The 27,979-nt window shown below is 57.2% G+C and overlaps 9 non-coding genes across 9 annotated transcripts; 3 read left to right on the forward strand and 6 right to left on the reverse strand.

Moving 5' to 3' along the window:
* Positions 1-6,411: 6,411 nt before the first annotated feature.
* On the reverse strand, positions 6,412-6,482 carry TRNAG-GCC (transfer RNA glycine (anticodon GCC)). Its single transcript has one exon. It is a non-coding gene; the product is annotated as a tRNA-Gly (tRNA).
* Positions 6,483-7,955: 1,473 nt separating this feature from the next.
* Positions 7,956-8,027, forward strand: TRNAW-CCA (transfer RNA tryptophan (anticodon CCA)). Its single transcript has one exon. It is a non-coding gene; the product is annotated as a tRNA-Trp (tRNA).
* A 10,352-nt stretch (positions 8,028-18,379) lies between these two features.
* On the reverse strand, positions 18,380-18,453 carry TRNAN-GUU (transfer RNA asparagine (anticodon GUU)). Its single transcript has one exon. It is a non-coding gene; the product is annotated as a tRNA-Asn (tRNA).
* A 207-nt stretch (positions 18,454-18,660) lies between these two features.
* TRNAG-GCC (transfer RNA glycine (anticodon GCC)) lies at positions 18,661-18,731 on the forward strand. Its single transcript has one exon. It is a non-coding gene; the product is annotated as a tRNA-Gly (tRNA).
* Positions 18,732-26,425: 7,694 nt separating this feature from the next.
* Positions 26,426-26,496, forward strand: TRNAG-GCC (transfer RNA glycine (anticodon GCC)). Its single transcript has one exon. It is a non-coding gene; the product is annotated as a tRNA-Gly (tRNA).
* A 71-nt stretch (positions 26,497-26,567) lies between these two features.
* Positions 26,568-26,639, reverse strand: TRNAW-CCA (transfer RNA tryptophan (anticodon CCA)). The gene has a single exon. It is a non-coding gene; the product is annotated as a tRNA-Trp (tRNA).
* A 248-nt stretch (positions 26,640-26,887) lies between these two features.
* On the reverse strand, positions 26,888-26,961 carry TRNAN-GUU (transfer RNA asparagine (anticodon GUU)). Its single transcript has one exon. It is a non-coding gene; the product is annotated as a tRNA-Asn (tRNA).
* A 348-nt stretch (positions 26,962-27,309) lies between these two features.
* Positions 27,310-27,381, reverse strand: TRNAC-ACA (transfer RNA cysteine (anticodon ACA)). Its single transcript has one exon. It is a non-coding gene; the product is annotated as a tRNA-Cys (tRNA).
* Positions 27,382-27,629: 248 nt separating this feature from the next.
* On the reverse strand, positions 27,630-27,703 carry TRNAN-GUU (transfer RNA asparagine (anticodon GUU)). The gene has a single exon. It is a non-coding gene; the product is annotated as a tRNA-Asn (tRNA).
* Positions 27,704-27,979: the final 276 nt, after the last annotated feature.

Genomic DNA, 27,979 nt, shown 5'->3' on the forward strand with positions numbered 1-27,979 from the left:
GTATGCTCTGACCTTGTCAGTCACTCTGTAAGCCTTGTGCTTCACAGGAGTGCTGTCCCCAGTGTCCACATCATGGACACACCACTGAGTGACACCAGGAATCAAGGAAAACAGATCAGGGAATTGTCCCAACAATTGGTGACAATCCTGCTGCTGTTCAGAGGTCAGTGTGTCAGAAAGGAAAACACCATCCACTGACCCATCTTGCTCTTTTGCATACAGGAGGTCAGGAAGAGGCTCACTCTCCTCCTCCATTCCAGCATCTGTAGCTAGGAGCATGACCACTTCGGACCTTTCTAAGTGGGGCTTCAAACGGTTGACATGCAGGACCCGCAAGGGGTTCCTGGGAGACTTTAAGTCCACCATGTAGGTGACATCGCTCTTTTTCTCCACAACCTCAAATGGTCCAGTCCACCTGTCCTTGAGTGCACAAGGTTCCACAGGGGACATGACCCAAACTTTCTGTCCAGGCTGAAGCTCTACCAGAGTGGCCTTCTGGTCATACCACCGCTTCATCTCTTTCTGGCTGGCCTCCAGATTTGCCTGAGCAAGATCTCTGAAGCGCCTAGTCTGGTTCCTAAAGGCCAGCATGTAACTGTATACATCCTGGGGAGGTTTCCTGGGAGATTGCTCCCAGCCTTCTTTGACCAGACTTAAAGGTCCTCTTACCGGGTGTCCATACAAAAGCTCAAAGGGGCGGAACCCTAGAGACTTCTGTGGCACCTCACGGTAAGCAAACAACAGGCATGGCAAGAGGACGTCCCATTTACGCCTCATCGGTACTTCAAGGCCCATAATCATGCCTTTAAGGGTACGGTTGAATCTCTCAACCAACCCATTACCTTGAGGGTGGTAAGGAGTGGTGAACTTGTAGGTTACCCCACACTCCTTCCACAGAGACTTCATATAGTTGGAAATGAAGTTGGTGCCCCGGTCTGACACCACCTCTCTGGGGAACCCCGTTCGGGAAAAAACACCCATCAGTGCCCGTCCCACCACGGGGGCCGTCACTGTTCTGAGAGGGATGGCTTCCGGGTACCGTGTGGCATGGTCCACCAAGACCAGGATGAACCTGTTGCCCAGGGCTGTCTTGGGGTCCAGGGGCCCAACAATGTCAATCCCCACCCGGTCAAAGGGGGTACTGACCACGGGAAAAGGTTGGAGGGGAGCCTTCTGCTTCCGCCCGCTTTTCCCACTTGCCTGGCAAGTTTGACAGGTCTTGCAATGGATATCTGTATCCCTTCTCATCTGAGGCCCAAAAATATGGGTGACAAGCCTGTCATAGGTCTTGTCGTGCCCCAGATGTCCAGCTAAAGGAACGTCATGAGCCAAACCCATGTAGGAAGGCTCTGAAGCGCTGGGGTACCACCAGCACACGGGCTGACCCAGGCTCAGCAGCCTTAGGCTCGCTATACAGGAGATCGTTCTCCCAGTAGACCAAATGTGACCCTGACTGATCACCTGTTGTCTGGGCTGAGGCCTGCTGCCTCATACCCACAAGAGAAGGGCATACTTTCTGTTCTGCACAAAATTCTTCCCTGGAGGGACCACCATCCTGCTGCCAGTGGGTCAGCTCGGGCACGGCTCCCAGTTCAGCAACTTGTTCACCGGTGGGCTCCAGGGCATACCCCTCAAGGTCTGCCTCCTCCTGGACCACGGGAACTACGGGGGACGGTTTCCCGCGCCCCCTGCCTCTTCTCTTCACAGCCGGGTCCTGGGCCATACTTTCAGGCTCCAGAACCCCATCAACACCCTTACTTGCTGTCATCGATCGAGTGGTTGCCCACACACCCACTCTGGCACACCCAACATTTTCAAATGTGTCTCCCTCTCCACCTTAGCCCAAGGGGAGTCTTCCAAATCATTGCCCAGGAGACAATCAACAGGCATGGCGGGCCTTACAGCAACTTGAAGAGTACCTGAAACTCCCCCCCATTCAAAGGAAACTTGAGCTACCTCACACTCTCTCTGGGAGTTGTCAGCAGCTATCACAGGGTAGAATGCGTGGGGAACAACCTGCTCTCTGGACACCAAGTGACACTTGACAGCTGTCACACTCGCTCCGGTGTCTCTGAGAGCTTCCACTCTATGGCCATTAATGGTCACCCACTGCCTATATTTCTTAGTGTTACTAGGCAGAGGGGGTGGAGGGACCAATTCCATGTCTCCTAGAGAGACCAGGGACATCTCTGCGGGACCCTCCCCACCATGGGCAACCATCTCCTCCCCTCCCAGGGCTACACTCGCCAACTGACGGGGTGGTGCACTGGGTGGTGCACTAGAGTTCTTCAAGGGACACTGAGGATCATAAAAACGGTGTCCCACCTGCTTACAAGCGAAGCAGGTCATTGGGCCCCTATGACCAGGTTTACCTGGCGGGGCCTCTGATTTCTTCACAGGGGGAGGCTGGGAACCCTTCCCTTGGTTCCCTTGGGGATTACTTTGGGGCCCTTTCTGGAACTCCCTCTGTTTACCCTTGTCCCCCCCACTCTTCTGCTGGGGACCCTGCCCACCTTTGGCTGAGTCTCCCACTGGACCCTTGTGGACCCTGGTACTGACCCAGCGGTCCGCCTCTTCAGCAAGTTTTCTAGGGTTAGATATCTTGCTATCAATAAGGTGCTGGCGCAGCTCTGGAAAACAGTTATTAGACAAGTGCTCCCAAGCAAACAAATCATAAAGAGCATCATAACTTTCCACTTTTCTGCCCTTTACCCAACCATCCATGGCTCTGCAAAAATATGACACATATTCCACCCACGTAGTACCAGGCAACTTCTTACATTCTCTAAAGGCTTGTCTGTACTTTTCTGGGGTTAGGCCATACCTTAACATTAAAGCATCTTTCATATGAGTATAAGACATCCTATCCTCAACAGGCATGTCTAACAGGGTATCTCTTCCCTCATTCACAAAGCGACCCCACAACCCCGCTCCCCAATCCTTCTCAGGGACCCGGTGGGCCAACAATGCTAACTCATATGCTTTAAACCATTGACCAATATCTTCATTCTTCTGAAAATCTTTGATCACATCTTTGGGAAAATAAAGCCTACTTTCTGCAGGCACAGATGGGATGCTGCCACCAGAGGGATTCAATTCTAACTCTTTAGCTTTGAGCTCCAACTCCCTCAACCTGGTATCACGCTCCAAAGCTAACTTCTCTCTTTCAAACTCTAACCTTTTGATCTCCAAATCAGCTTCTCTCCTGCCTCTTGCATTCTCTAACTCCAACTGCCCATTTATCTTAAGTTTTGCCATTTCCATGTTGTATGCTCGCTCCTTCGCCCTTTCTTCTCTTTCTTCAGGAGAAAGACCTTTGGAGGAAACACTGCTGCCAGGAGGGGATACAGGCCCATTCACGGGCACTTCCTCCTCCCCTTCCCCTGTCGGTACCACCACCGGATCAGAGGGATCTCTGGCCTCTAACCAGGCCTCCAATGCTTTGAGATATTCTGCTTTTCTGGAGAGGCCTGGAGTAGGGACTTTCAACTGCTCGCAAAAGTGCTCCAGTTGCTTTCTGTTGTATTTCTTTATCTTCTTCCTATCAAACTCCTCCACAACACCAGGGGTAGTGACTCCGGCATCACTCATGGTCAAAACTGGCAGTTTCAAAAATCAAGCTTCAGGAAATTGGAGAACAAAAATAGAATATCCAACCAAAACAGATTGTGGCTGCGCTATGGTCTGCTTTCACTATGTAGCGCACACTAATCACTGCACATGGGTCATAAATGCAAAGTTTAAATCCTCACCGCTGACCCACCAATGTTAGAAGCGGCTGTCTCTAGTTGGCAGAGGTATACACTTCTGACAAATAGGGTCACACCTTTTCTAGTCAGGGCAAGGGGATCACACACTTAGATAAGCCCTGCTCACCCCCTTGGTAGCTTGGCAAAGCAGACAGGCTTATCTCAGAGGCAGTGCGTTAAGCATTTATGACCACATACAGTAATAAAGTGAATACACTACAAATGGACACGACACAGTAGTATTATAAAAATAAGGATTTTTATATAAGGCTTAGCACAAGACCAAATAACGACAAAAATATACCACAGTCTTAATAAATACTCTTGGAAGGAAAAATAATAATTCAAGCACAGTTTCTTCTTAGCACAAAGTCTTTAGTATCAAAAGCAACTCTTCTTCTTTAAAATACAGTTCTTGGCAACAATGTAACCCACACGGGAGTCACACGACGTCGAGGCAAAGTTAATCCAAAGGTTCGGCGTCGACCGCGAGGAGCGCTACGTCGAGCCCGGAGTTGCACAGACCCCAACAACACAGTACCTTGGAAAAGTGAAGCACTCGAGGATCAGCGGCGTCGAGATGTCCGGCGTCGCGTCTTCGGCGTCGATCGGGCCTCGGAGTCGGGGCGATCTGCAGCGGCGTCGACCGAAGTCAGGCGGGAGCAGCGCTCACGGGATGAAGCAGGATACGGCGTCGTCGATGTCGATGTTGCAAGAGTGAGCAGCGCTCACGGCGTCGAGAGGGCTCGAGGTCGATGCGATCAGCGGCGGCGTCGACACAGGGTCACTTGGAGCTGGAGCCGAACTCGCTACTCACTGGTGTCGCTACTGGCGTCGATCGGGCCCGGCGGCCGGCGTCGAAGGTGCGGGACACTGGAGCCGTTACTCACGATGTCGAGCTGAATTCGGCGGCGTCCGTCGGCGTCGAGATTGCTGGATTCTTCAGAGGTGGTGGATTTCAGGTTCCAGCAACAAGCACTTTCAGCAAACAAATGACGTCCTTTGACCCTGTGACTTCAACAGGAGGCTGGCACTTCTTCCAGCCCTTGGAGATATTCTTAGCAAGGTTGAGAGTACACACTCAGTTCCTCTCTCCTGGTTCCTTGGCAAAAATAAAGAAGCAACTGCAGGATTCCCCCAACAAACAGCACTCTGGCAGAAGGGGTAGGCAGTCCTTAGATCAGCAGGCTTCTTGTCCTTGGTTCAGGTTTCCTTGTCAGAAGTGATCTAAATTCTTGGTTCAGGGGTCCTTCTCTTATACCCCTTTTTGGCTTTGATCCCTTTGTCCATGCAGGGGAATTTCCCCCCCCTCCTGGGTTTGTTTTGGGTGTTGCCAGGTCGAGGCACCTGGCCTATTCACTGTGCAGGGCAGAGTCCTCAGCCGCCCAGCAGGAGCGGAGCCAGCATTGTCACTGGCAGGGGCAGGGCCATCAGTTGCCCGGCATGAGGTGGGCCAGGAAAGTCCCAGGCAGGCACAGAGTCATCAGTCGCCTGGCAGGGGGGCGGAGCCAGCATTGTATCAGGCAGGGCAGGCTATCAGGAGCTACTCTTCCCCTACTCTCAATGCAAATGCCCCACTCATCCCACACTGACTCATTCAGACTCTCTGGAGCCACCCAGCTCCTGTCACACGCACACCAGAACCAGCAGAGATCGGTAGACAGTTAGACAAGAAAATAACTACTCTCTAAAAGTGCTATTTTCAAACACAGAGTCCAAAAACCATCCACACCAATGGATGCGTTATTAAACCCTGAGTTCAGGGATACCAAACTCGACATTGCACCATGCTCCCCGAGCCCGCTAGGATTATAGCATTAATAATCCTGGCAGCCCATTCTAACTGATGGAGAGCAGGTTACCTTACAACGACTATGGCTGTAATTCACTATCAGGACATGCCAACCTTGTCAGGCTTGTCCTACCTTATGCTTACAATGCACCCTGCCTTTGGGCCTACCATAGGGGTGACTAACATGAAGTTAAGGAAAGGTTTAGGGACTGGCAAGTAGGTGTACTTGCGCAGTCCTCGTGACAGTCAGACTGCACGTGGTCTAGCAATGGTAGACCTTCAGACATACTTTTACTAGGCCGCTCTTGTGGGTGGCACAACATGTGCTGCAAGCCCACGAGCAGCATTTGTATTTACAAGCCCTGGCACTCCTGGTGCACTCTACTAGGGACTGACAGTAAACCAAATAAGCCAAACATGGAAGTCAATCAATACAGCAATTTCACATAGGGAGCACTTGCACTGTGGCACTGATCAGCAGTGGCACAGTGCCCATAGCAATATACCAGCAAAAACATCGTAAACAGAGGAGGCAAACAGAAAAAATGGAGGAGAGACTCATGCCAATGATGTCAGGTCTAACACTGCACCTGCAGTCAATTTCATAATTAGGATAGAAAACAAAAGGCCAAGCCCTGTAATACAACTGTAGGCATATGAGGAGGGGAAAATAAGTCAAAAGGCCCACAGCATTTGCTGATCTGGCTCCGAAGGCTGTAAGTGTACGGACCTCGTGGAACAACGGTAGCGCGTCTGACTCCAGATCAGAAGGTTGCGTGTTCAAATCACGTCGGGGTCACTGCTTACCATTTTATTCCCCACTGAGTTCATATATTTCCTTTCAAAAACAAAGTCAAAAGAAAGCAGTCTTGCATTGGCCGGGAATCGAACCCGGGCCTCCCGCGTGGCAGGCGAGAATTCTACCACTGAACCACCAATGCTTCACTTGGGTTGGTCACAGGCAGTGCTCTGCCCAAGACAGTGATCAGGAGCACACACTTAAATTGTTCACATATGAACAAAGTGTGCGCAGCAGACATGATAACGCCAACGTTTCACATGAATCAGATGCAGGAGACTATAACTATTAATGTCTTTGCAATTGCTGAGGTCACTGGCTTGGGACTAGAGTTGTGTTTATCAGGGCATGATGGCAGGCTGCTCCCGACAAAAGTGGTTCACAGAATGCACCCGCCAGATCACCAGCACTATTGTGTTTCAGATTATCTCACTGAACTCTCCTCCTGGAAAATCCTTCTCACTGGCTTTCCCAGATTCTGTGTCCTCCCCTAAATGCTGGGGTGAAACGGGCAGAGTTCTGCACCCTGCGTCCCTTTACGCGTCCCTAACGCGCTCCCAACGCGGCCTACAGCCCTGGTCGGGCACAGCCCTGGTCAGGCTTAGATCACTGGAGCCTTTGGTGACCAAGAACTCCGGAAGCCGAGGGTCAGGCCTATTGCACAGGCATATTGTGCCTTGCCAATCCGGGATTGTTGTGTTTCAGGGCCTAGCCATCAATACTCCTGGGATTTCTTTTCCTGAGAACCCTCTTGTCCCTGTCCTCCCACAAGCCCGAGCTTTTATGTAAAATAAAGTGTGCACCATGGGCCTTCCCCTATTTGCTCTCTCCCCAATCTCTTTCTCCAAAGCTGAGCTCTGAAGGTAAATGTTTCTATCTGAGTGAGGGGCTAGGGAGGGCCTTTCCCAGCAGTCTTACAAGTCAAGAGTTCAGAGAACGCACCTGCTATGGGAGGGACACTTTGCTCGCAGAGAAGTCAAGTCTAACATAACACATCTGATGGGCAAGGCACACGCCTTACTGGCTGGTAGCACACCTACAGAGGAGCAGGGAGCTATGCTAAGCAGGCAACAGAAAAGTCATGTATGTGTCTCATACACTGGGACCGGTAGTAATACTGGCTCTAAGACCATTAGACAGTAGTCTATTCATCATTACGTCCAACAATAACAAGACACTAAGCAAATAAGAAATGCTGTATGGCATAAAGACGCATTATATAACACAAGCTCCAGGCAGGCACACAATTATCAAGATATATATTGAGTCTCAGGAACTGTGCTACAGTTATTAACCTCTGTGGTGCAAATGGTTAGCGTGTTCGGTTGTTAACAGAAAGGTTGGTGGTTCAAGCCCACCCAGGGAAGTATCCTTTTTGCCTGCATGAAACACTTTAATGAAACACAGATACGTACCTCTGCTCTCTCCTGCTTAAGACCCTTTATCTGAACATTTCAATCCTCTGCGTTCTCTCTGCACCTGCAGTCAATTTCATAATTAGGATAGAAAACAAAAGGCCTAGCCCTGTAATACAACTGTAGGCATATGAGGAGGGGAAAATAAGTCAAAAAGCCCACAGCATTTGTTGATCTGGCTTGAAGGCTGTAAGTGTAAGGACCTCGTGGCGCAACGGTAGCGCGTCTGACTCCAGATCAGAAGTTTGCGTGTTCAAATCACGTCGGGGTCACTGCTTACCATTTTATTCCCCACTGAGTTCATATATTTCCTTTCGAAAACAAAGTCAAAAGAACACAGCCTTGCATTGGCCGGGAATTGAACCCGGGCCTCCCGCGTGGCAGGCAAGAATTCTAGCACTGAACCACCAATGCTTCACATGGGGAGTTCACAGGCATAGCTCTGTCCAAGACAGTGATCAGGTGCACACACTTAAATTGTACACATATGAACAAAGTGTGCGCAGCAGACATGACAACGCCAAAGTTTCACATGATGATGGCTTATATAAGACAAGCTCCAGGCAGGCACATACATATCAAGATATATACTGAGTCTAAGGAAAGATGCTGTAGTCACTCGTCTCTGTGGCGCAATCGGTTAGCGCAGGGGTGTCCAAACCTGTCCTGGCGGGCCGTATCCATGCCAGATTTTTGGGATATCCCCATCTGGGGATCACGGTTCGATCCCCGGCACCAGCGGCAGATTAGCCCAGCACCACGTGACTCTGGGAAATAGCTGGCGCCGCGGCTAGGGCGGCTGACTCCGGAATCTGGAGATCAGGGTTCGATCCCCGGCCGCAGATTAGCCCAGCACCATGTGACTCTGGGCAATAGCTGGCGCCGCGGCTAGGGCGGCTGACTCCGGAATCTGGGGATCACGGTTCGATTCCAGGCACCGGCGGCAGATTAGCCCAGCACCATGTGACTCTGGGCAATAGCTGGTGCCGCGGCTAGGGCGGCTGACTACGGAATCTGGGGATCACGGTTCGATCCCCGGCACCGGCGGCAGATTAGCCCAGCACCATGTGACTCTGGGCAATAGCTTGCTTAATCTTCCCGACGGCCCCTAGCGCCTAGAGACCCTTACTGGTGATTGTGCGCTTTACAAATGTGGATTATTATTATTATTATTTGGGCCGATTCCGATTCGGTTCGTAAAAGCACATCTGCCCGAATCTGTCGGACAACCACGTACGCCCGGGAGAGGACTGCCCGGGACCCGTGGAGCCCGTCCTGGTCACTCTGACCTGCCATCGGCCTGGAGAAGGGAGCGCCGGACGCCCGGGAGGAGGACTGCCCGGGACCCGTGGAGCCCGTCCTGGGCACTCTGACCTGCCGTCGGCCCGGGGAAGGGAGCCCCGGACGCCCGGGGGAGGACTGCCCGGGACCCGTGGAGCCCGTCCTGGGCACTCTGACCTGCCGTCGGCCCGGGGAAGGGAGCCCCGGACGCCCGGGGGAGGACTGCCCGGGACCCGTGGAACTCGTCCTGGGCACTCTGACATGCCGCCGACCCTGGGAAGGGAACCCCGGACGCCCAGGAACCATGGAGCCCGTCCTGGGCACTCTGACAAGCCGTTGGACCGGGGAAGGGAGACCCAGACGCCCGGGACCCGTGGAGCCCGTCCTGGGAACTCCGGCATGCCGTTGGCCCGGGGAAGGGAGTCCCAGATACCCGGGACCCGTGGAGCCCGTCATGGGCACTCTGACAAGCCGTTGTCCCTGGAAAGGGAGCCCCGGACGTCCGGGGCCCGTGGAGCCCATCCTGGGCACTTTGACATGCCGTTGGCCTGAGGAAGGGAGCCCCGGATGCCTGGGGGAGGACTGCCCGGGACCCATGGAGCCCGTCCCGGGTACTTTGCCATGCTGTTGGCCTCCTGGAGATGGGTGCCCCGGACGCCCGGGGGAGGACTGCCCGGGACGTATGGAGCCCGTCCCGGGCACTTTTTTTCCATGCCGTCGGCAGGGATGGAGCCCCGGACGCCCGGGGGACGACTGCCCAAGAGCCATGGAGCCCGTCCTGGGCAATTTGACAAGCCGTTGGCCTGGAGGAAGGAAGCCCCGGGTGGCCTAGGGAGGTGTTACCCAGGCATAGCCCATCTGGTCCCCCTAGCAGAGAAACACCAGCCTTGGAGGGGTGTCCGGGCGTACCCTGTCCCTAGTAATCCGGAGGGAAATTACCCCACTTTCTTGCAATCTGTGCACACGAGGTGACAGAGGGGACCCAAGGCGCGAAAGTACCCGACCTCATGGAGCCCTAGCTGGGATCCGGGAGGCGAATGGCACCTCATCATGACTTCCAGGGCGACCAGATGGCCGAGGCGAGAGGGGCGACCAGATGGCCGGGACCAAAATGACGCCAATCTGCCTGCCCCGGAGCTGCAGGGCTCTGGGGCTGCAGGGTCCTGGGGGCTGCAGAGCTGCAGGTCTCTGGGGCTGCAGGGCTCCGGGGCTTCAGGCCTCCCCGGGCCCTGATGGACCCTCCGTCCCGGGCGCCTCTGACCCCCGGCCGGCTTGCAGGACGGAGGGGGGATTCCCGCACCACTGGGCCCTGCCGGACGGGGCTCAAGCCCCGGGCCCGGTCCCCGGCCCCAGTCCCGGCTTTCCGAACCCTAGGCCGGGCCGGGGAGAGCCTCCCCTGTGCCCCCGGTGGACCCTCCGTCCCGGGCGCCCCGGACCCCCGGCCGGATTGCTGGACGGAGGGGTACCAGCACCCTCGGGGCCTGGCCAGATGGCGTTCAAGCCCCGGGTCCGGTCCCACCTTCCGAACCCTAGCCAGGCTGGGGAGAGCCTCCCCGGGAACCGGTGGAGCCCCGTCCCCAGCGCCCGGACCCACTGGTGGCCTGCGGGACAGGGGGCTCCAGCACCCTCGGGGCCTGGCCAGATGGAGTTCAAGCCCCGGGTCCGGTCCCACCTTCCGAACCCTAGCCAGGCTGGGGAGAGCCTCCCCGGGCCCCGGTGGACCCTCTGTCCCGGGCGCCCCGGACCCCCGGCCGGATTGCAGGACGGAGGGGTACCAGCACCCTCGGGGCCTGGCCAGATGGAGTTCAAGCCCCGGGTCTGGTCCCACCTTCCGAACCCTAGCCAGGCTGGGGAGAGCCTCCCCGGGCCCCGTGGAGCCCCGTCCCCAGTGCCCGGATCCACTGGTGGCCTGCGGGACAGGGGGTTCCAGCACCCTCTTGGCCTGGCCAGATGGAGTTCAAGCCCCGGGTCCGGTCCCACCTTCCGAACCCTAGCCAGGCTGGGGAGAGCCTCCCCGGGCCCCGGTGGAGCCCCGTCCCCAGCACCCGGACCCTCTGGTGGCCTGCACGACAGGGGGCTCGCGCACCCCGTGGCTGGCCGGCCGGAGCTCAAGTCCCGGGCCCGGTCCCACCTTCCGAACCCTAGCCAGGCTGGGGAGAGCCTCCCCGGGCCCCGGTGGAGCCTTGCCCCAGCGCCCGGACCCAAGGAGGGTAAAGCCCAGGCCACGTCCACTCCCCGACGGCCTGCCTGGGGAGCCCATTTTCCTCGACTATTAAGCCCCCACATAGTGGGAGCTTACAGAACTTTGGGGAAGGACAAAAGTTGGAGTTAGCCCGGCCGCCAGCCCGCAGGGCCATCTGGTCACCCAGCCCGCAGGGCCATTTGGTCGCCCGGCCCGCAGGGCCATCTGGTCGCCCCAGCCCGCAGGGTCATCTGGTCGCGCAGCCGGGGCGACCAGATGGCCTGGGACGACCCTGCGTCCGGATGGCCTAGAAGGGTGCCCTACCCAGTCGCCCCAGCAGTCCGGCGAGGGTGGCTAGGTGCCCCGAGGCCTGCCGCTCTGGAGGCTCCTTCCTCTGGGTGGCTGCTGCTCGCCTCCCTGCCCGGCTTGCTCGTGAGCACCAGGCCCAGGCCATCTGGTCACCCTGCCGACCTGCAAGGGAAGGTGTGGCCCCCATCCCCGCACCCCGGTGGGGCAGGGACGGGAGGGGGAGGCCCCCGTGCCGCAAGGGCACGTGGTGGAGGCAGCCTCCCGTGTGCCCGCGCTACCCCCTCCACGTCCCTCCCGCCGGCCCGGCGGCAGAGGGACCCACCCAGATTAAGCATGGCTTAATCTTTGAGACAAGCATATGCTACTGGCAGGATCAACAGGCAGCCGCACCTGACGACGGGGTGGGGAGCCGCGTGCCCATCTCCCCGACCGGACACCTTCGCGCCACCCTCCGTTCTCTCGGTAGCCTGTCAGGGGAAGCGGCCCACCCGCCTGGGCGGGAGGGCTCCCCGGAGGGGTGTGGAGAGGTGCGCCGGCCGCATGGGCACCGGCAGGCCCAGCCGTCTCCCCCGGGAGGGAGAGGCGGGCCGAGGCGCAGCCTGAGCGAGACGCAGGGGTGCCGGAGCCTAGCGGCGGCGGCACCCCTCGGAACGGTCTTTCCGAGCTGCTGTGGAAACGTGCTGAGGCAGAGAGGGGCGGCGGAGTGGCGCGCGGGGCCTAACGGACCTGCTGGGCAGCAGGCATCCGAGGGCCTGGCGCCACCTGACCCCTCCTGCTCGGGTCGGACCACTGGGGGACACGAGCTGCCGGGGCCGCTCGGCCTTCGCTCTGCTGGGTTGGAAGGGGCCTCCCACCGGGCGGCAGGCAGGCCCTCGAGTCGGACGGTCCATGCGGGGTGGAAGCTCCTTGCTTGAAACAACAGCCGAGGCTGGCCAAGCAGTCCATCCCTAAACGGACCGAGAGTGCCCAATCGATCAGAGAGTACAGCCGGGAAAAAGTCTACTGGCATCCCCGGACGTCACGGAGGTCTGCCTGAGCAAACTCCTAAGAACAGGGACCATCGGGAAGGGGCCGAGGGGCAGGTGCGTACCGGGTGCTGCCTGGCCCCGTCTCGGCATGGCCAGACCTCGCGGAGGCCTGCCTGAGCAAACTCGGATAAAAAGGCCCATCGGCAAGGGGGCTGAGCGGCAGGTGTGTACCCGGGCCCCTGGGGGCCCCGGCGGGCGGGCCCGGGTCCTGCCTTCCCCTGATTCGGAACCGCCGGACCTATCGGAGGTCGGACTGTGGAAAAAAACTCGGAGAAAAAGGACCATCGGGAAAGGGCTGAGAGGCAGGTGCATTCCCGGGCCCCTGGGGGCCCCGGCGGGCGGGCCAGAGTGCTGCCTGGCCCCGTCTCAGCATGGCCAGACCTCGCGGGGGCCTGCCTGAGCAAACTCGGAGGAAAAGGCCCATCGGCAAGGGGGCTGAGCAGCAGGTGCGTACCCAGGCCCCTGGGGGCCCCGGCGGGAGGGCCCGGGTCCTGCCTTCCCCTGATTCAGAATCGCCAGACCACACGGAGGTCTGAATGACCCTCTCCCTAGTAATCCGGAGGAAAATTACCCCCCTTTCTTGTAATCCGTGCACTAGAGGTGACAGAGGGGACCCAAGGCGCGAAAGTACCCGACCTCCTGGAGCCCTCGCTGGGATCCGGGAGGCAAATGGCACCTCATCGGGACTTCCAGGGAAGTTCGGCCATCTGGTCGCCCCCATTGGAAAGCATTGCGGGCGACCAGATGGCCGAGGCGATCCGGGCGACCAGATGGCCGAGGGGAGAGGGGCGACCAGATGGCCGAGGGGATACGGGCGACCAGATGGCCGAGGGGATCCGGGCGACCAGATAGCCGGGCACGAAAGGGACGCCATCTGGTCGCCCCGTGCCCCGACGAAGGAGGGAGCGGGCGCCCGGGGCATGGCGGGCCGGAGGCCCGGGGCCCCAGCCGGGCCACAGCCATGGAGGCTGCCAGGGGTCGGCGGGCCCTCCGACCCGGGGCCCGCTTACACCTTGACAATCAGGGGAGGCCTGCAAGGGACCGACGGACCCCTGTCCTGGGCCCTGGGTGGAGCGGCAGCCCGGGGGACAGGGCCCAGGGCCGGAGCGCCCGACCCGGGGCCCCGACCGGGCCCCTGGACCCAGCCCGAGGCTCCCAGGCCCAGAGGCGCAGGGGAAGCCTCCCCGGGCCCGCCGGACCCCGTCCCCGGCACCCTGCCCCGCGGCAGGACCCAGGACAGAGCCCGGGGTGGGGAGGCCACCCTCCCCGGGGCCCTCAGGGGTCCCGGGTGGGGCTCCTGAACCCAGCCAAGCACGGGGAGGCTCCCCGGGCACCACGGAACCCCGTCCCGGGACTTTGGCAGTGCGGCAGGCTGGGGGACAGGGCCCGGGGCCGGAGCACCCCACTCGGGGCCCGGCCGGGCCCCTGGACCCAGCCGTGGCTCCCAAGCCCAGAGGTGCATGGGACGCCTCCCCGGTCCCTCCGGACCCCGTCCCGGGCACCCTGCCACGCAGCAGGACCAAGGACAGAGCCCGGGGTGGGGAGGCCGCCCTCCCCCGGGCCCCTAGGGGCCCCGGACAGAGCTCCTGAACCCAGACAAGCAAGGGGAGGCTCCCCGGGCACAATGGAACCCCTTACTAGGCCCTTGGCAGTGCAGTAGGGTGGGAGACAGGGACCAGGGCCGGAGCACCCGACCCGGGGCCCGGCCGGGCCCCTGGACCCAGCCGGGGCTCCCAAGCCCGGAGGCGCATGGGACGCCTCCCTTGACCCATGGAGCCCGTCCTGGGCATTGAGCCATGCTGTTGGCCTGGAGATGGGTGCCCCGGACGCCCGGGGGAGGTCTGTCCGGGACACATGGAGCCCGTCCTGGGCATTGAACCATGCCGTTGGCCTGGAGAAGGGAGCCCCCGGACGCCCGGGGGAGGACTGCCCGGTACCCGTGGAGCCCTTCCCGGGTACTTTGCAACGCCGTTGGCCTCCTGGAGATGGGTGCCCCAGATGCCCGGGGGCGGGCTGCCCGGGACCCATGGAGCCCGTCCTGGGCACTTTTACATGCCGTCGGCCTGGAGGTGGGTGCCCTGGACGCCCGGGGGAGGCCTGCCCGGGACCCGTGGAGCCCTTCCCGGGTACTTTGCCAATGCCGTTGGCCTCATGGAGATGGTTGCCCTGGACGCCCGGGGGAGGCCTGCGCGGGACCCATGGAGCCCGTCCTGGGCATTGAGCCATGCCGTTGGCCTGGAGATGGGAGCCCCGGACGCCCGGGGGAGGGCTGCCCGGTACCCATGGATCCCGTCCTGGGCACTTTGACATGCCGTCGGCCTGGAGGTGGGAGCCCCGGACGCCCGGGAGCGGGCTGCCCGGGACCCATGGAGCCCGTCCTGGACACTTTGACATGCCGTCGGCCTGGAGGAGGGTGCCCGGGATGCCCGGGGGAGGCCTGTCCGGGACCCGTGGAGCCCTTCCCGGGTAGTTTGCCAATGCCGTTGGCCTCATGAGGATGGGTGCCCCGGACGCCCGGGGAAGGACTGCCCGGTACCCGTGGAGCCTTTCCCGGGTACTTTGCAACGCCGTTGGCCTCCTGGAGATGTGTGCCCCGAACGCCCGGGGGGAGGGCTGCCCGGGGCCCGTGGAGCCCGTCCTGGGCACTTTGACATGCCGTCGACCTGGAGGTGGGAGCCCCGGACGCCCGGGGGAGGGCTGCCCGGGACCCATGGAGCCCTTCCCGGTTACTCTGCCATCCCGTTGGCCTCCTGGAGATGGGTGCCCCAGACGCCCGGGGGAGGTCTGTCCGGGGCCCATGGAGCCCGTCCTGGGCAGTGTGACATGCCGTCGGCCTGGAGGTGGGAGCCCCGGACGCCCGGGGGAAGGCTGCCCGGGACCCGTGGAGCCCTTCCCGGGTACTTTGCCATCCCGTTGGCCTCCTGGAGATGGGTGCCCCGGACGCCCGGGGGAGGTCTGTCCGTGGCCCATGGAGCCCGTCCTGGGCAGTGTGACATGCCGTCCGCCTGGAGGTGGGAGCCCCGGACGCCCGGGGGAGGTGTTGCCCAGGCATATCTCATCTGGTCCCCCGGGCAGAGAACCACCATCCCTGGAGGGGTGTCCGGGCGTACCCTGCCCCTAGTAATCCGGAGGTAAATTACCCCCCTTTCTTGCAATCCGTGCACGCGAGGTGACAGAGGGGACCCAAGGCGTAAAAGAACCTGACCTCATGGAGCCCTAGCTGGGATCCGGGAGGCGAATGGCACCTCATCGGGACTTCCAGGGAAGCCCGGCCATCTGGTCGCCCCATTGGAAAGCATCGCGGGCGACCAGATGGCCGGGATCGAAAGGACTCCCAGCTCCCCATCCATCCCAAGCCTTCGCGGTAGGGTTCCTGACTGCCTGCCCACGGAAGGCAGGGCTCTTGGACCTCGGCTGGGCCTCAGGCGCAGGTTGGACCACCGGAGCTCTAGGGCCCGGACGACCTGGGGGAGGAATGCCCGGGACCCGTGGAGCCCGTCCTGGGTACTTTGACATGCCGTCGGCCTGGAGGTGGGTGCCCCGGACGCCCGGGGGAAGCTGCCCGGGACCCATGGAGCCCGTCCTGGGTACTTTGACATTCCGTCGGCCTGGAGGTGGGAGCCCCGGACGCCCGGGGGGAGGTCTGCCCGGGACCCATGGAGCCCGTCCTGGGTACTTTGCCAATGCCGTTGGCCTCATGGAGATGGGTGCCCCGGACGCCCGGGGGAGGTCTACCCGGGACCCATGGAGCCCTTCCCGGGTACTTTGCCAATGCCGTTGGCCTCATGGAGATGGGTGCCCCGGACGACCGGGGGAGGTCTACCCGGAACCCATGGAGCCCTTCCCGGGTACTTTGCCAATGCCGTTGGCCTCATGGAGATGGGTGCCCCGGACGCCCGGGGGAGGTCTGCCCGGGACCCATGGAGCCCGTCCTGGGTACTTTGCCAATGCCGTTGGCCTCATGGAGATGGGTGCCGCGGACGCCCGGGGGAGGTCTGCCCGGGACCCATGGAGCCCGTCCTGAGTACTTTGCCAATGCCGTTGGCCTCCTGGAGATGGGTGTCCCGGACGCCCGGGGGAGGACTGTCCCGGACTCATGGAGCCCGTCCTGGGCACTTTGACATGCCGTCGGCCTGGAGGTGGGAGCCCCGGACGCCCGGGGGAGGGCTGCCCGGGACCCATGGAGCCCGACCCGGGCACTCTGCCATGCCGTCAGCCTGGATGGAGCCCCGGACGCCCGGGGGACGAATGCCCGGGACGCATGGAGCCCGTCCTGGTCACTTTTCCGTGCCTTCAGCCTGGAGCCCCCAGACACCCAGGGGAGGACCACCGTGAAAACCATGGAGCCCGACCTGGGCACTCTTCCATACCGTCAGCCTAGATGGAGCCCCGGACGCCCGGGGGATGAATGCCCGGGACGCATGGAGCCTGTCCTGGGCACTTTTCCATGCCGTCAGCCTGGATGGAGCCCCGGACGCCCGGGGGACGACTGCCCAGGAGCCATGGAGCCCGTCCTGGGCAATTTGATATGCAGTTGGCCTGGAGGAAGGAAGCCCCGGGTGGCCTAGGGAGGTGTTGCCCAGGCATAGCCCATCTGGTCCCCATGGCAGAGAACCACCAGCCTCGGAGGGGTGTCCAGGCGTACCCTTCTCCCTAGTAATCCGGAGGAAAATTACCCCCTTTTCTTGTAATCTGTGCACACGAGGTGACAGAGGGGACCCAAGGCGCGAATGTACCCGACCTCCTGGAGCCCTCGCTGGGATCCGGGCGCCGAATGGCACCTCATCGGGACTTCCAGGGAAGTTCGGCCATCTGGTCGCCCCATAGGAAAGCGTTGCGGGTGACCAGATGCCCGAGGGGATCCGGGCGACTAGATGGCCGAGGGAATCTGGGCGATCAGATGGCTGGACACGGAAGTGAAGCCGCCTAGACTCTCCCGACCCTGTCCCCGTCCCCGTCCCGGGACGAATGCCAGGGACGCATGGAGCCCGTCCTGGGCACTTTTCCATGCCTTCGGCCTGGAGCCCCCAGACACCCAGGGGAGGACCACCGTGAAAACCATGGAGCCCGACCCGGGCACTCTGCCATACCGTCAGCCTGGATGGAGCCCCGGACGCCCGGGGGACGAATGCCCGGGACGCATGGAGCCCGTCCTGGGCACTCTGCCATGCCGTCGGCCTGGATGGAGCCCCGGACGCCCGGGGGACGACTGCCCAAGAGCCATGGAGCCCATCCCGGGCACTCTGCCATGCCGTCCCGACAAATTCGTACGAACTCCTAACTTTCCGACACGGATCGGAATCGAGCCCTTTCTGACCCAGCAGATTTCAGGTTGACTTGCTATATACTTTACGTACGATTTTATGGGGGCCGATTCCGATCCGGTACGTAAAAGCACATCCGACCGACATGTCGGACAACCACGTATACCCAGGGGATAGGACTGCCCGGGTCACATGGACCCCGTCCTGGGCACTCTGATCTGCCGCCGGCGCCGGGGATCGAACCGTGCACACCAGATGGGGATATCCCAAAAATCTGGCATGGATACGGCCCGCCAGGACAGGTTTGGACACCCCTGACTTACAGCTTTCGGAGCCAGAACAACAAATGCTGTGGGCCTTTTGACTTATTTTCCCCTCCTCATATGCCTACAGTTGTATTACAGAGCTTGACCTTTTGTTTTCTATCCTAATTATGAAATTGACTGCAGGTGCCGAGAGAACGCAGAGGATTGAAATATTCAAGGAAAGGGTGTCCAGCAGGAGAGAGCAAAGGTATGTATCTGTTTTCCATTCAAGTGTTTCATGCAGGCAAAATAATACGTCCCTGGGTGGGCTTGAACCACCAACCTTTCGGTTAACAGCCGAACGCGCTAACCGATTGCGCCACAGAGACGAGTGACCACAGCATCTTTCCTTAGACTCAATATATATCTTGATATGTATGTGCCTGCCTGGAGCTTGTCTTATATAAGCCATCATCATGTGAAACTTTGGCGTTGTCATGTCTGCTGCGCACACTTTGTTCATATGTGTACAATTTAAGTGTGTGCACCTGATCACTGTCTTGGACAGAGCTATGCCTGTGAACTCCCCATGTGAAGCATTGGTGGTTCAGTGGTAGAATTCTCGCCTGCCATGCGGGAGGCCCGGGTTTGATTCCCGGCCAATGCAAGGCTGCGTTCCTTTGACTTTGTTTTCGAAAGGAAATATATGAACTCAGTGGGGAATAAAATGGTAAGCAGTGACCCCGACGTGATTTGACCACGCAACCTTCTGATCTGGAGTCAGACGCGCTACCGTTGCGCCACAAGGTCCTTACACTTACAGCCTTCAAGCCAGATCAACAAATGCTGTGGGCCTTTTGACTTATTTTCCCCTCCTCATATGCCTACAGTTGTATTACAGGGCTAGGCCTTCTGTTTTCTATCCTAATTATGAAATTGACTGCAGGTGCAGAGAGAACGCAAAGGATTGAAATGTTCAGGTAAAGGGTCTTAAGCAGGAGAAAGCAGAGGTACGTATCTGTGTTTCATTAAAGTGTTTCATGCAGGCAAAAAGGATACTTCCCTGGGTGGGCTTGAACCACCAACCTTTCTGTTAACAACCGAACACTCTAACCATTTGCACCACAGAGGTTAATAACTGTAGCACAGTTCCTGAGACTCAATATATATCTTGATAATTGTGTGCCTGCCTGGAGCTTGTGTTATATAATGCGTCTTTATGCCATACAGCATTTCTCATTTGCTTAGTGTCTTGTTATTGTTGGACGTAATGATGAATAGACTACTGTCTAATGGTCTTAGAGCCAGTATTACTACCGGTCCCAGTGTATGAGACACATACATGACTTTTCTGTTGCCTGCTTAGCATAGCTCCCTGCTCCTCTGTAGGTGTGCTACCAGCCAGTAAGGCGTGTGCCTTGCCCATCAGATGTGTTATGTTAGACTTGACTTCTCTGTGAGCAAAGTCTCCCTCCCATAGCAGGTGCTTTCTCTGAACTCTTGACTTGTAAGACTGCTGGGAAAGGCCCTCCCTAGCCCCTCACTCAGATAGATACATTTACCTTCAGAGCTCAGCTTTGGAGAAAGAGATTGGGGAGAGAGCAAATAGGGGAAGGCCCATGGTGCACACTTTATTTTACATAAAAGCTCGGGCTTGTGGGAGGACAGGGACAAGAGGGTTCTCAGGGAAAGAAATCCCAGGAGTATTGATGGCTAGGCCCTGAAACACAACAATCCCGAATTGGCAAGGCACAATATGCCTGTGCAACAGGCCTGACCCTATGCTTCCGGAGTTCTTGGTCACCAAAGGCTCCAGTGATCTAAGCCCGACCAGGGCTGTGCACTACCAGGGCTGTAGGCCGCGTTGGGAGCGCGTTAGGGACGCGTAAAGGGACGCAGGGCGCAGAACTCTGCCCGTTTCACCCCAGCATTTAGGGGAGGACACAGAATCTGGGAAAGCCAGTGGGAAGGATTTTCCAGGAGGAGAGTTCAGTGAGATAATCTGAAACACAATAGTGCTGGTGATCTGGCGGGTGCATTCTGTGAACCAATTTTGTCGGGAGCAGCCTGCCATCATGCCCTGATAAACACAACTCTAGTCCCAAGCCAGTGACCTCAGCAAATGCAAAGACATGCATAGTTATAGTCTCCTGCATCTGATTCTTGCCATCTTCATGGGAAACGTTGGCGTTATCATGTCTGCTGCGCACACTTTGTTCATATGTGTACAATTTTTTATTTTTTATTATTTTTTTTTTTTTGGTTAAAAATTTTTATTGAGCGATCAGATAAAAAGTACAAAGATGGGCCTACAACCACACGGGCTGGCCGCTAACTCGCAAAGCACGACACATGAAGTAAACAATCATTTCCGCGGCCAGACCGAAATCATAGAGTAAAATTGCTCCAGACATAGGACAGGACACCACAATTTTCTATATTAAACATTAAAATAACGAACACCAAACAAGGCGAATGCAGCAATCAAGTCAGCCCAGATGTCAGAGGGGAGGGCCACTAATCAGGAAAACAAAGGTAAATCAATGGGACACGGCAAGGCCGGGGGGGGGGAAGCAGGGAGGACAGGAAAATCCTAGAACAGAATGAAAAATTTCGGGAACGTCAGCCTAGGGAGACAGGGTAACATCGGAGGTGGCAACCAAGGGAGGAGTACAAATGTCTCCACGATATGCATTCCATTGACCCCAAATTTTCGTCCACGCCCTGGGTCTGCCCCTAGCCACATAGACGGTCTTCTCTCGGAACATGGACCAGTCCATGTTATCCTCCCACACCAAAACGTCAGGAGGTCGGGATGCGCCCCAAAGTTGCGCAATGTCACGCTTCGCGACCATGTAACCCAAGGTCGCCCATCTAGTCTGGGCCACAGAGTAATCGGAGGGTTCCCACACGTTCAGCAGGCAACGTCGGGCCTCAGGCCGCAGGGCAACACCAGTCACAACAGTCATTACCGCAAGCACATCCACCCAATAGGCTGCCACCACAGGGCACTCCCAAAGTATATGCATAAAGGTAGCGCTCATCCCGCAGCCATGCTTACATAAGCCATCCGGGGAAAAACCCATTACAACCAGACGCGGACCAGTCACATACACCCGGTGGAGGATCTTAAGCTGCAGCAAACGAAGACGGGCGGGAATGGCGACCTCTTTCGGAGAGGAGAGGGCCGACTGCCAATCCTCGTCATCTAATTCCAATCCGTCACCGACCCACATCTCCCTGAGTCGGACCAACAAATCAGCGCGATTATGAATCAATTTTTTGTAAATAAGGGAGATAGTGCTGTCGGGCAGGTGCCCATCAAGTATACGATCTTCAAGGGGGGAGGACTCGGGCAGGGCCACATCAGGAGTCAGAACTGAGGCCAGGGCATGCCGGACCTGCAGATACCGGAAAAACTCTCTATCACTCAAGCCGTATTCTGCCTTAAGGGCCTGGAAAGACTTCACGCAACCATTCACACAAACATCACCCACCTTACAAATCCCAATCATATCCCAGCGGTCAAAGCCCTTAGTAGACCAGAGACACCCCAAACGTTCAGAAGCATAAAGCGGAGTCGCCAGCGTCAGTCGATTCTCCCATCCCAAACTCACATTCGCGGCGCGCCACACGTTGACTGCGGTCCTGGACGGGCCCGTAAGGTGGCGCCCGGCCGATCTAGAATAAAGCGCTCTATTAAAGTCCCCTCCCGGCAGCTGGAACCTATCCATCTCAAAGGCCGGATCGCGACCCGGCGAATACATCGCGTGGTTAATGGCAGATAGCTGGGCAGCCCAGTAGTATCTCTTAATGTCAGGGAGCGCCATGCCCCCGTCGTACCAAGGGATGGTGAGTTTCGCAAGGGCTATACGCGGACGCCCGTCCCAAATCAGTTGTCTTTGCAGACTCTCGATCTCCCTGAAATAGGTAGCGGGAATGTCGTCATAAGAATTTTGAAGTGCGTAGAGGAACCGCGGCAAGGACATCATTTTAAAAAGAGCTGCCCTACCCAGAGGAGATAGGGGTAGCTTACGCCAACGGGCCACATCCAGTCGCAGTCTAAGAAGCGGGGGGAGGAGATTACGCTCAAACCGGAGTGAGGGGTCCAGGGTAATAAAAATCCCCAGATACTTGAAGCCAGACTGGACCACCTGGATAGGAAATCTGTCCGGCAAAGGGGGCAAAACACCCGAAAGAACATACACACAGGACTTAGCCCAGTTAATAACAAGGCCCGAATTAGCACCGAACGAAGTAAGAACATCAAATAAGACATTCAAAGATTTACGCGGGGAGGTAAGATATAGAAGAATGTCGTCTGCGTAAAGAGAGACGCGGTCCTCAAAGTCCGGTGACCAACGGATCCCTTTAAGTGAAGGCTCCCATCGAAGCCACGCAGCTAACGGTTCCAAGGCAAGCGCGAAAAGCAATGGAGACAAGGGGCAACCCTGACGGGTCCCCCTACCAAGGCAGAAGGGGACTGAAATTCTACCGTTCACCACTACCTGTGCTAAGGGTTCAACGTACAACAACTTCACCCAACCAAGAAACTCAGGTCCAAAACCAAATTTTTCGAGAGCCGCCCAAAGATAGGGCCACTCGACAGTGTCAAAGGCCATCGAGGCGTCCAACGAGGCCAAAATGGCCGGCTCCGTCAGAAGCCCCGCCTTCGCAACAACACCGTGGAGACGACGTAGGTTAAGAGCCGTGTTGCGATGTGGGATAAATCCGGATTGATCCGGATGAACCAAGCCACTAATGACCGTCAGTAGGCGGGTCGCCAGGAGCTTAGCCAGGACCTTAGGCTCAACATTTAACAGGGAAATGGGCCTATAAGACGAACAAAGGTCCCGCGGTTTCCCGTCCTTGGGAATTACGACTATCGTAGCCAGACGCTGGTCATACGGGAGAATACCCCGTTCCCGGGACTCCAAAAACATGGCACGAAGATAGGGCGCTACCCTGTCAGGGCGTAGCTTGTACAGCTCAATTGGCAACCCATTCGGGCCCAAGGCCTTGCCCGAACGGAGCGAACGAATGGCAGTCGCTATCTCATCCGTAGTAAAAGGGGACTCCAACGAGACACGATCCAGATCGGAAACACTGGGCAAAGCTATATCGCGCAACAAAAGGCGAGAGTCAGCCACATCCCTTCCAGACACAGGGGTATAAACCACACGAAAATACTCCGCAAAACATTCAACTATTCCAACCGGGTCTGTCACTTCGACACCATTCGACGACTGAATCACAGGCACCACACGATTCGCTCTCTCTTTCTTATCCAACCATGCCAACAATTTACCCGCTTTGTCCCCCACATCATACAGACGACCCTGCTGTTCCCGGAACATCAGTTTAGCCGCATCCGTGACCAAGGACTTATAGGCAAACTGTTTCAAACCCAGGGCATGGAGTTTATCAGAGGTGACATCTGACTCTAAGTCGGCCTCCCTCTCCGCAATCTCTCTCTCAAGGTCCACCACCTCCCGATTCCTAGCCTTCTTGGATTCAACAATAAGGGAGAGGGCCTGCCCACGAATCACTGTCTTAAAGGCCTCCCACAGGGATACCGCAGAGGAAACGGACCCCTCGTTGTCTAAAAAATAGGCATCCAAAGACTTAGTCAAAAGGTCGCGGGTCCCAGGGGAGGCAAGGTACGAGGGGTTAATAGGCGCCACTCGGCCCGCCGCCTCCACCCCAAACTCGAAACAAAGCCAGAGCGGAGAATGATCGGAGATGCCCCGGGGGAGGTGTCTGATCTCACGCACCGCCGGCGTCTGCGCCGCGGGCATCAGGAAATAATCCAGTCTAGACAGACTCCCATGGGCCCCCGAATGGAAAGTGTATTGAAGCTGGGTAGGACGTAGAAGCCTCCAGCAATCCACCAAGCCAAACGTGTCCAAAAACCCACCCAGCCACTGTTGGGCTGAAGGAGTATCTCTAGGGGGGTAACGATCGTGTAGACCGGAGATCACAGAATTAAAGTCACCTGCAATAAAGAGAGTACTATCAGGGATGTTCAACAACACACGGCCCAAATCAGAAAAGGTAGAAGTCTGCAGGCCGGGGGGCACATAAACAGTAAACAAGGAGAGGGTAAGACCTTCATAACGACCCACGAGGACAGCATAGCGCCCTCGATCATCAAGGATCACATCATCAATAGCTAGGGGGAGGGAAGCCCGAACAAGGATACCCACCCCCCTGGAACCCGTGGTAAACCCTGAATGTGCGGCAAGGCGATATCCCCACCTATTCATCGCACGACAAGTATTGCCCACCAAATGAGTTTCCTGTAGAAAAACAATATCTGGAGATAAACGGCGTAGACATTTTAACACCACACTCCGCTTAATGCGATCTCCCAGACCATTAACGTTCCACGAAACAAACCTCAACCCGCTACCCCCCATCCCACACAGAAACGCCGAAACCCCTCTGCAATGAGCATGGCATAAGAAACATCAGAAGCAAGATTGAGTCGCCTTGAGAACATAACACACAAACATCGAACATCCCAACCACCCACCCCCCAACAATCAAGAAAACACCCCCCACCCTGCACCCCTGCAAAATGCTAAAAAGCCACCCCAACATGCAGTGTGCCTGTTGCCCAAGAACCCCCATTCTACAAAAAGAACCCCGGAGGAGGAAAGGCTCTAGCCCACCCGCCACCCCGAGCAAGACAGATAATGAGGAGAACACACAAACAGTAGAGGCACTGAGGCAGAGTATCCCTGAAAAGTTTACTCTATACGAGGGCCCAGGTGCAGACGAATCGTTCAGCTCTCCACACCACCCTCAGCACCACCCGGGTGGGCGGCGGACTCAGTCGCAGGAGGTCGGTCAGGCAGAGAGTCCAGCCAGTCATTCACAGAATCAGGCCGATCAAAGAAGAAGGCTCGGTCATTGTACTCAACGCGCAGCCTGGTCGGAAAAAGCATAGCGTAGCGTAACCCCATGTCTCTGAGATGTTTCTTGACACCACGGAAGCCCATACGCTGTTTCTGGACCTGTTGAGAAAAGTCCGGATAAAAGTTCACCGTGGCGTTCTCAAAGGCCACCGGGCCCTTCACACGTGATGCTTGCAGGATAGCGTCCCGATCCCTATAATGGAAGAGTTTCACAACAATATGCCTCGGCGGGGCACCTGGCTTACCCTGGCCTCCCGGAACACGATGGGCACGCTCCACTGCGAAAAATTTACTTAGACCAGACGGAGAGAGGTAGTTCTGGATCAAGTCCTCAACAAGGAGATCAACAGAGTGAGGTTCTGGATTCTCCGGAACTCCGACCACGCGCACATTACAGCGACGTGCCCTGTTCTCAAAGTCCTCCAAGCGCCGGGTCATGAAATCGTTCACCCAACGGAGGTTGCCGATCTCCGTCTGTATCTCCGAGACGTCTTCCGTGAGGCTGGACGACTTGAGATCCTATGACTTCACCTTCTCATTGGTTTTCGACAGGTCGGCTCGAATCAAGTTCACATCAATGGCCACGGTGTCGATTTTGTGGGCCAAAGCTTCATATTGTTGGCCTATCGTCTCCTTCATGCCAGAAATGGCGCCCATGATGTCTTGCAAGGACGGCCCCGTTGACGCATCCACAATGTGGTCAGCAGTACTTGATCCGGGCAGGGCGGCTCCGGGGGACCCTTTTGAATGGGTGTAGCGGTCCATAACGTTAGACTGGACAGGGCCCCCACGCAGGGGCGTCTTGGTCTTCCGAGTCTCTCGGTCCCCTCTGCCTGCCATGCTAGAACTGCGTCACCAGGAGAGTTACCAGGCTCGATGGAATGGCCACAGGAAAGTAGGGCTTCGGGACCAAAGAGCCGCTGCTAGGGTACCATTAGTATAGGGCCAGCAGATAGGAGAATCAACCAGCCAAAGGCCCGACAGCCGTCTCGCGCCCCGGATCCAGCCCAGGCCAGGCTCCCCTGCCAGATGTCTCAGTCTGAGGCAGAAACGAAACCGAAACTTAAGAGGGGTACCCACAAGTCGAATCCCCCTGCCGCTGTTGTTCAACTCCAAGACGGCCACAGAGCCTCACCCAGTCCCGGGCATACCTCGAGGGCGGAGCCCGAAAGTTCGAATCACCGTAACTCCGGCACCCCGGGTCCAAATCAGATTACAAAAGTTCCAGGGCAATCAGCTCAGCGTCCTCTACACAAATCCTCGTAAAGAGTCAGGATATGTTCAGGATATCATGCCGGGAGTGGCGGGGGTTCGGGGAGCGCTGTGCTCACGCGGCCATCTCGGATGCCCGCCAAGCTCCTCCTCCATATGTGTACAATTTAAGTGTGTGCACCTGATCACTGTCTTGGGCAGAGCTCTGCCTGTGAGCAACCCATGTGAAGCATTGGTGGTTCAGTGGTAGAATTCTCGCCTGCCACGCGGGAGGCCCGGGTTCGATTCCCGGCCAATGCAAGACTGCTTTCTTTTGACTTTGTTTTCGAAAGGAAATATATGAACTCAGTGGGGAATAACATGGTAAGCAGTGACCCCGACGTGATTTGAACACGCAACCTTCTGATCTGGAGTCAGACGCGCTACCGTTGCGCCACGAGGTCCGTACACTTACAGCCTTCGGAGCCAGATCAGCAAATGCTGTGGGCCTTTTGACTTATTTTCCCCTCCTCATATGCCTACAGTTGTATTACAGGGCTTGGCCTTTTGTTTTCTATCCTAATTATGAAATTGACTGCAGGTGCAGAGAGAACGCAGAGGATTGAAATATTCAGGGAAAGGGTGTCCAGCAGGAGAGAGCAAAGGTATGTATCTGTTTTCCATTCAAGTGTTTCATGCAGGCAAAATGATACGTCCCTGGTTGGGCTTGAACCACCAACCTTTCGGTTAACAGCCGAACGCGCTAACCGATTGCGCCACAGAGACGAGTGACTGCAGCATCTTTCCTTAGACTCAATATATATCTTGATATGTATGCGCCTGCCTGGAGCTTGTCATATATAAGCCATCATCATGTGAAACTTTGGCGGTATCATGTCTGCTGCGCAGACTTTGTTCATATGTGTACAATTTAAGTGTGTGACCTGATCACTGTCTTGGACAGAGCTATGCCTATGAACACCCCATGTGAAGCATTGGTGGTTCAGTGGTAGAATTCTCGCCTGCCACGCGGGAGGCCCGGGTGCGATTCCCGGCCAATGCAAGGCTGCGTTCTTTTGACTTTGTTTTCGAAAGGAAATACATGAACTCAGTGGGGAATAAAATGGTAAGCAGTGACCCCGACGTGATTTGAACACGCAACCTTCTGATCTGTAGTCAGACGCGCTACCGTTGCGCCACGAGGTCCTTACACTTACAGCTTTCGGAGCCAGATCAACAAATGCTGTGGGCCTTTTGACTTATTTTCCCCTCCTCATATGCCTACAGTTGTATTACAGAGCTTGACCTTTTGTTTTCTATCCTAATTATGAAATTGACTGCAGGTGCCGAGAGAACGCAGAGGATTGAAATATTCAGGGAAAGGGTGTCCAGCAGGAGAGAGCAAAGGTATGTATCTGTTTTCCATTCAAGTGTTTCATGCAGGCAAAATAATACGTCCCTGGGTGGGCTTGAACCACCAACCTTTCGGTTAACAGCCGAACGCGCTAACCAATTGCGCCACAGAGACGAGTGACTACAGCATCTTTCCTTAGACTCAATATATATCTTGATATGTATGTGCCTGCCTGGAGCTTGTCTTATATAAGCCATCATCATGTGAAACTTTGGCGTTGTCATGTCTGCTGCGCACACTTTGTTCATATGTGTACAATTTAAGTGTGTGCACCTGATCACTGTCTTGGACAGAGCTATGCCTGTGAACTCGCCATGTGAAGCATTGGTGGTTCAGTGGTAGAATTCTCGCCTGCCACGTGGGAGGCCGGGGTTTGATTCCCGGCCAATG

Source organism: Lissotriton helveticus, chromosome 1_2, assembly GCF_964261635.1.
Source record: "Lissotriton helveticus chromosome 1_2, aLisHel1.1, whole genome shotgun sequence".
NCBI classification, from domain to species: Eukaryota; Metazoa; Chordata; class Amphibia; order Caudata; family Salamandridae; genus Lissotriton; species Lissotriton helveticus.